General features: G+C 32.9%; 1 non-coding gene across 1 annotated transcript; it reads right to left on the reverse strand.

The window, feature by feature from the left end:
• Nucleotides 1-1,438: 1,438 nt before the first annotated feature.
• LOC121216845 (small nucleolar RNA R71) lies at nt 1,439-1,545 on the reverse strand. The gene has a single exon (XR_005913054.1). It is a non-coding gene; the product is annotated as a small nucleolar RNA R71 (small nucleolar RNA).
• Between the last annotated feature and the right edge of the window lie 6,415 nt (nt 1,546-7,960).

The raw sequence follows: 7,960 nt of genomic DNA on the forward strand, positions 1-7,960 counted from the left end.
ATCATGCCTAAGTTATTCTTGCATTATAATTGTGAGGGAACTAATGAATTAATTATTTAAATGGATCAAAATTGTAATTAATTGACACAATACATAATCAGTGCATGTTTATTCTTCTAAGGTAGCTGAAGGTTAAATTAGCATTGTATTTGGCGATACATTTGCCTTGCATAACTTGAAAGATTATTGTGATTAAACTATTTCAAGGTAAGGATACCTTGTTACCTCACATAGTATTTTATGTTCTCATTGGATTTAATTAATTGTTTGAATTGACAAAGGAATATGTAAGAGATTAGTTCAATTTAATGAGTATGTATGTGCAATAACATGTTTGCTTATTAAAATCCGTTTAATCGATTGAATTGGCATAGGGATATGTTAAGAGATGAATGGATTTGTGTAGGTGAGTATGTTCATAAGTTAGCAAATTACCGAGTTGCCGTGAATTTATTCGTAACAACATAAACATGATTTTAATAATTCTAAGTTAAAGAAATGTAATTAATCCAACACAATTATGTCATCTTGATTAAATCATATTTTCAAATCGTGCATTAGAACTTTTATTTTTATTTAGTTTAAAATCTTTTTTGTTTAATCACCCTTTTAAAAACAAAATATTTTTTTCACCAAAGTGTTTTAAATTGCATTCATAAATAATTCTTTCCATAGTCTCTGTGGGTACGATAACTCGACATTTACTTGTCACTTTATTACTTGTTGCGATTGTGTACACTTGTACATTTTTGTCGTTCCATGTTTTTGGTGCCGTTGTCGGGGACTGTTTTAAAAAGTCGTTATTTGTGAATTTGTTAGTTTTGCTTTTTGGTTTAATTTTCTATTTAATTTTGAACTTAATTAATTTTTTGTATGATTATTTCAGGTGTTTATGAGTATTGACCGAATTATTGACCTACTCCCTGTAGACCCTGAGATAGAACAAACTTTTCGACGGCGAAGAAGACAAGCAAATCAAAAAAGGACCGAAGAGATGAACTTAAAAAATCCAAATCAAGGAAACGGAGCAAACCCTGCTCAAAATCCTATCCTTATTGCTGATGATAGGGATAAAGCTTTAAGACAGTATGTCGTGCCTGTATTTCATGATCTTAATTCGGGTATCAGGAGACCCAAAATTGAGGCACAACAGTTTGAGCTAAAGGCAGCCATGTTCTAGATGCTTTAGACAGTGGGCCAATTTAGTGGAATGCCTACCGAAGATCCTCACCTACACTTAGGACCATTTATTGAGGTGAGCGATTCTTTCAAGTTAGCCGGAGTACCCAAAGATGCATTATGATTGAAGCTGTTCCCGTATTTTCTAAGGGATAGAGCTCGAGCCTGGTTGAACTCATTGCCACCAAATTCAATTTCCACATGGCAAAACTTAGCAGAAAGATTCTTTATGAAGTATTTCCTGCCTAGTAAGAATGCTAAGTTGAGGAATGAGATCACTGCTTTCCAACAAATGGATGATGAGTCCTTGTATAAGGCATGGGAAAAGTACAAAGAATTATTACGGAAGTGCCCTCATCATGGAATCCCACATTGCATCCAACTTGAGACATTTTATAATGGTCTCAATGCTCACACGAGGATGGTAGTGGATGTTTCTGCTAATGGTGCTCTCCTTTTTAAGTCTTATAATGAGGTTTATGAAATCATTAAGAGGATTGCCAGCAACAATTATCAAAGGCCAACCAATAGAGCAACGTTAGGAAGACGAGTTGCTGGAATACATGAAGTAGACGCTCTTACTTCACTCGCATATTAGGTATCATCAATATCCTCAATGTTAAAATATTTTACTACTAATGGGTATAATAGTTTTGCAGTACAACCACCAAATCAATTTGAAAGTATAGCCTGTGTTTTTTGTGGGGAAGGAAATTTGTTTGAAGAATGTCCCTCGAATCCAGAATCCGTATATTACATAGGTAACTAGAACCAAAATCGAGGAAGGCAAGGACTGCAATCCAATTTTTATAACCCATCGTGGCGAAATCACCCCAATTTTTCCTGGAGTAACCAAGGGGCTGGAACCAGTAACACTTACACCCAACCTAGATGAACCCAACCGCCTAGTTTCCCCCAACAAGTTCAGAAACTAGCTCAGGCTGAATCATCCAATAGCTTAGAGAATTTATTAAAGGCATACATGGCGAAAAACGACGCTACTCGAAGGAATTTGGAGAATTAAGTGGGCCAGCTTGCTACTGAACTCAGGAACCGACCACAAGGTGCTTTACCTAGTGATACGGTGAATTTGAGGAATATAGGGAAAGAGTATTGCAAAGCATTGACATTGAGGAGTGGAAAGACAGTAGAGCCCCCCACCATCGAAGCTGAAAAGGAGCAAGTTGACGCTCAAGATTTAGAGGAAGTTCAACCTGGTGTTGAAATTTCAGTTTTATAAGAACTAGAATCTACAAAACCCGACAAGCTGATTTCAGAACCAGCTAATTCTGATCACTAACAACTTCGTTAGATGCAGAGTTACCACAAAAGACGAATCAACCAATTCTAGTAAAGAAACCACCACCGTCCTACCCTCAAAGACTTCAAAAGCAGAAGAAGGAGATTCAATTCAAGAAGTTCCTAGACGCACTCAAGCAACTTCATATCAACATCCCATTGGTTGAAGCACTTGAGTAGATGCTGAACTATGTCAAATTCATGAAGGATATCCTGTTCAAAAAATGAAGACTTGGAGAATTTGAGACAGTAGCTTTGACGAAGGAATGCAGTGCATATCTTCAAGACAAATTACCCTCAAAGTTGAAGGATCTTGGATGTTTTACCACCCCTTGCAACATTGGAGGAACATATTATGGTAAGGCATTATGTTACTTAGGTGTGAGTATTACCTTGATGCCTATGCTAATATTTAGAAAGTTGGGGATAGGTGAAGTTAGACTAACTACGGTTACACTTCAATTAGCAGATCGATCCTTAGTACATCCAAAAGGAAAAATCGAGGATGTATTGGTACGTGTAGATAAATTTATCTTCCCTATTGATTTTGTTATTCTAGACTATAAAGCAAACAAAGAAGTGCCAATTATCTTAGGAAGACCATTCTTAGCAACCGGAAGGACCCTTATTGATGTGCAAAAGGGCAAGCTTACTATGCGTGTTCAGGATGATCAGGTAACATTTAACGTTTTTAAGTCTATGCAATTTCCTAACGCAACTGATGATTGTTCTGTAGTATCCGATTTAGAGGATTTAATAGTGGAGAAGGAGCTCAACTATGGTGAGGATCCGTTGGAACAAATTTTGACATCAAATCCTCCGAATGATGAAGAGAAGGATGAATACTTAGCGTGTAACAGCCAGATTTAGACCTTAGTCAGAACGGTGGTTTCGGGACCATGAATCTGAGTCAAAAAATATTTAAAAATTATTTTCTGTGTTTATTTTGGGTGAATTTATATTTTTGAAATTTTTGTAATTTAATTTTATCGTTTGAGTGTCCGATTAAATAAAAGGACTTAATCGTGTAAAATGAAAATTTGATGGTTAATTATAAAAAGACCAAAATAAATTTGTCTTTATAAAGGGAAGTGTTTATGTTGCAATTATGCCATTTATTTTGTGGGTGGACGGCAATGGACATTAAATAAGTGATAATATAATGTTTAAACAAAGGTCAAATTTGTAATTAACTAAAATGATATTATAAGTTATAATATAACATAAAATAAAGTCATGCTCATTAATTTTCTCTTGGCCGAAACAAAAAGAAAAGAGAAAGAAATAGAGAAAGCTTAGGGTTCGGCACTTTTGGAGCTTGATTCAAGGTTCATTTTTACTCGATTTTTTATAGTTTTTACGTTTTTGATATCGTTGCTTCGAGTACTAGTAAACCCATGCTTGAATTTTTGATTTTGGTGAATATTTTGAGTTATGCCATTGTTGAAAGCTTGTGATTTTTGTTGCTTGATGATGAAATATGAAAGATATGTTTTGCGTTAACATATTTTGTATTGGAGTTTTTGATGATTTTGAGTAATTAGGACTAAATTGCAAAAATATAATTTGAGGGACTAAAATGTGAAATAAATTAAATATATGGACTTGTATGAATGGGTAAGATTCGGCCTAACATGGGTGTGTTAAAATTTTGCATATTTTATGTTTTGTGCAATAGGGACTAAATTGTAAAAAATGTAAATGTCAGGGGTAAAATGGTAACTTTCCCATTTATGTGTTTTTGGACTAAATTGAATGGAAATATGTTTGAATGAGTTTAATTTAAATATGTTTAGATGAAGAACCAAAGAAATCAGATTTGGATCGGGGAAAAATGAAAGTTGTCAACTAGTTGTCTCGTTCCGTTTTATATCGTCTGAGGTAAGTTTATAAGCAAATAGTCATACTCAATTTTAAATAAATACAAAGTATATATGCTGAATTGATATGTATGAATTATTATATGCTATAGCCGAATATGAATAGACTTGATTACAATGTTTTCAAATTCGTTTCAACTGAGTTACGACGTTCGAAAGCCCTGTATGAACCTTAGGAATAGTTAGGATACATATGTCATGACATAGGATTCTGATATATGTGTGCAAGTAAGACCATGGCATCGATATGAGATTTCGATATATGTGTGCGAGTAAGACCCTGTCTGGGACAGTGGCATCAATTTGTGATTACATGTAAGACCACGTCTGGGACATTGGCATTGTACGAATGTGTGATTATCCGAGTGTCCTATCCAATTCTGAATGGTTCATCGGGTAAGGATAAGTTGTGTTCGAATAAGTAAAACGAGCTAAATGGCCAGATATGAGCTAACTTGTTACCCATGTGAGATAAGGTAAATGAGTATTTTGAATATTTGTTTAAAATCATGTATGTTAGAAATAGAAAATATATGTGAGATTAGTATGTGTATTCGATCTTGTGCCTAAATAATTTGAACATTAATGAAATGATTCTTAATTATTTGCATATGTGTGACCATGTATATTTGGCCATATAGGCAATGTACATATGTGATGTTATATATATGATCTTGTGTATTCGGCCAAATAAGTGATGTATGTATATGAAGTTAAACCTTGTTTGGTGAGCTTGTGTAAATGAGTGGAAGTATATTTGAATGTATAATGATATCTGGCTATGGAAGTTGAATGAAAATTTGCAAAATTTTAACCTTATAAGAATTCGACCAAAGTGATAGTTATGTTTAAAAATGTGTGGTTATGGAATGTATAAATTGTTTTAAATGTGACAATGATAATGTAAATTGGATTAGTTTAAATTTAATGAGTTGACTATATTGTTGGGTTGTTATTTTCTTATAACTTACTAAGCTAAGTTAGCTTACTTTGTGTGTTCATATTACTTTGTTTATAGATTTTAGGATACACGTTACAAGCTCGGGGATCGTCAGCAAAGTTCATCACACTATCTACTGCTTTGGTATTTAAATAGTCAAACTTAAATTATGGCATGTATAGGCTGGAACATACTTTTGAAATGTTGATTTTGGTTATGTATTTAAAGCCATGCGAAAATGGCTTGCTATTTATGTTTAGACTTGGTTTTATGTGTACTTAGTCATAATGTTTAGTGAGCTTGGTTTTGATAATTCGGTTATGCTTGATAGTGCTTTTAATTCATTTTATTTAAAGTTTCTAGTTTTATGAATGGATGACGTTCGTCGTAAGTGTTTTATGCATTGAAAATGGCTTTATTCTTAGGTTTGAATTCGGTTTTAGTTGAATCATGGTTAAATTCCATTTGATTATTATGCCGCATGTCATGGTTGATCATAATCTTTACGTTATTTTGAAAGTGTATCTAAGTATATGAAGCTTGTGAAGGTACTTTGTTTTCGGCTATATGTTTATAATAGATGTTAATTAAGCTAGGGTTGGCCATATGTTTGTTAAGTAAAAATTAAGACTTATACATGATATAATTTGGTGTTCACTTATAATTTCTACTGAGTCATGTGTATATGATATCCGACCTTATTATATTAGTTGAATTTTTATATGCTTTACTTGTGTATAAAGGTGTTTATATTATGGATGTATGTATATATATATGCATGTGGTTATATATATAAATTTTCTAGTTGCCTATAAGTTTGCAAATAGGTACAAAAGAATTGTGATAGCTGAATAGACTAGGAAATGAAATGAGTTTACTTATAATCAAAAGTTTGTTTTAATTGGTGTTAATATGCAAAAATATATATAAGTTTCATATAGATTAAATAGTTGATGCCGCATATATGATTAAAAGAGTTGACAAGGAAATTTTATTTCAAATGGTGTGTAACTTTTGAAGGTGCAAGGCTTTTATAAAGATAGCTCTAACATTCAATATTAAAATTATTGATGTATTAAATATTCAGTATACGTATAAATGGTACTGAAATTTATACTATGCTGTGAATGACATATATTCTTGAGTTTCAATAATTGATTTAGTTATAATCATTGATGTAATTAAAATTTCGAACTATATTATGTGATCCATATCTATGTGAATTGTAATATGATCGGTAATGCCTCATAATCCTAATCCGACAACAGATATGGGCTACGGGTGTTACATTTTATTAGTATCAGAGCTACGGTTTAGTCGGTTCTAGGACTAACGTAGTGGTGTGAGTCTAGCTATACATGCCATATTATATGCTGCAATAGTGCGATGACTTCTGACATTTGAAAATGTATTTTCATATAGTAAATGGATCCCAACAGAGCTGTAGTTGATGATGTCGAGAGTGTAGCGCCTGTTCCAGCGCAAGGGACAGTGCCGGTTAATTCTCGACCGATTTCTAGTAACCAGGAAGGAGAGGCTAAACAAGCCTTTTTATCAAATGATGAATGATTGGTTTATTCAATATATTCGGACTAACCCAGCTACACAACAACCTCTACCCCCGACTAATCTATCTTCGATGCCTGTTGTACCTCAAGTAAGTGATCCACTGAGATTATATAAGCCGCCTGTCGATAAAATCAGAAAACACAGGATGAAGAGTTTAAAGCTACTGATGATGATGATGCTGAGCGGGCTAAGTTCTGGCTGAATAATTTATTATGCTCGGATTTAATGCTTTGTTTTGATGATGGTTGTGTTCAGTTGTGATTTTGGTGGTTCAGCCTTATATATTCTCATGTGAACCAAGGTCGGATATAATGGTCATAAAATGAATTAAGGTATTTCATATATTAGTTAGTTAAAAATCAAGATAAGTACATGAGGTATATACGGTGTTCTTTCATGGTCAATATTAGTGATATATATAATTCATGATTGGTTGTTATGGTTTAAGTTTATTTGGATATAATGTTATGTGTCAAGGATGGAAGGTATTTTTTATATGTGTTTCATAAATTGAATGTGGTTGACGACTTTGGATATGATTAGATTGAATTGGTCATGGTATATGTACAAGTATGTTTTAAGCTTGATATGATATTTGTGGTTGAATGATTCGGATATAGTGCATCCATAGATAGACATGTATGTGATTTGGTACCTAAGAGTAATTGGTTTTATCTTAATGTAAATAAAATTTATTTGGTTCTGGTAATATATGATATGTTTATATTTGAGAATGGTTTACTAAATTTGGCTTTGTATTGAAGTGAAATGATTATGATATGTATATATGTTTGAATGGGTACCAGTTATTTAAATTTAGTGGCCATAGTAATGTATAATTATATATACATATGTGCATAAGTCATAGTTATTATTATATTGAATTGGCCAAGTAGAGACAAGTTGGATAAGCTATTTAGACTTAGTTATACACTACTTTATGGTTCGACAAATGTGATTAAAATAGGTCACAATATGCCACTTGTATGCTTGTGTTATAATTATGGTTAAGTAATATGTATTATAAAGATTGGTAATCTTTGATAAAAGAAGTGGACATTGTGATATATGTTATCTATATGAAGCAAAATGA

The sequence above is a fragment of the Gossypium hirsutum genome, chromosome A02 (genome assembly GCF_007990345.1).
Source record: "Gossypium hirsutum isolate 1008001.06 chromosome A02, Gossypium_hirsutum_v2.1, whole genome shotgun sequence".
In the NCBI taxonomy this organism is placed as follows: Eukaryota; Viridiplantae; Streptophyta; class Magnoliopsida; order Malvales; family Malvaceae; genus Gossypium; species Gossypium hirsutum.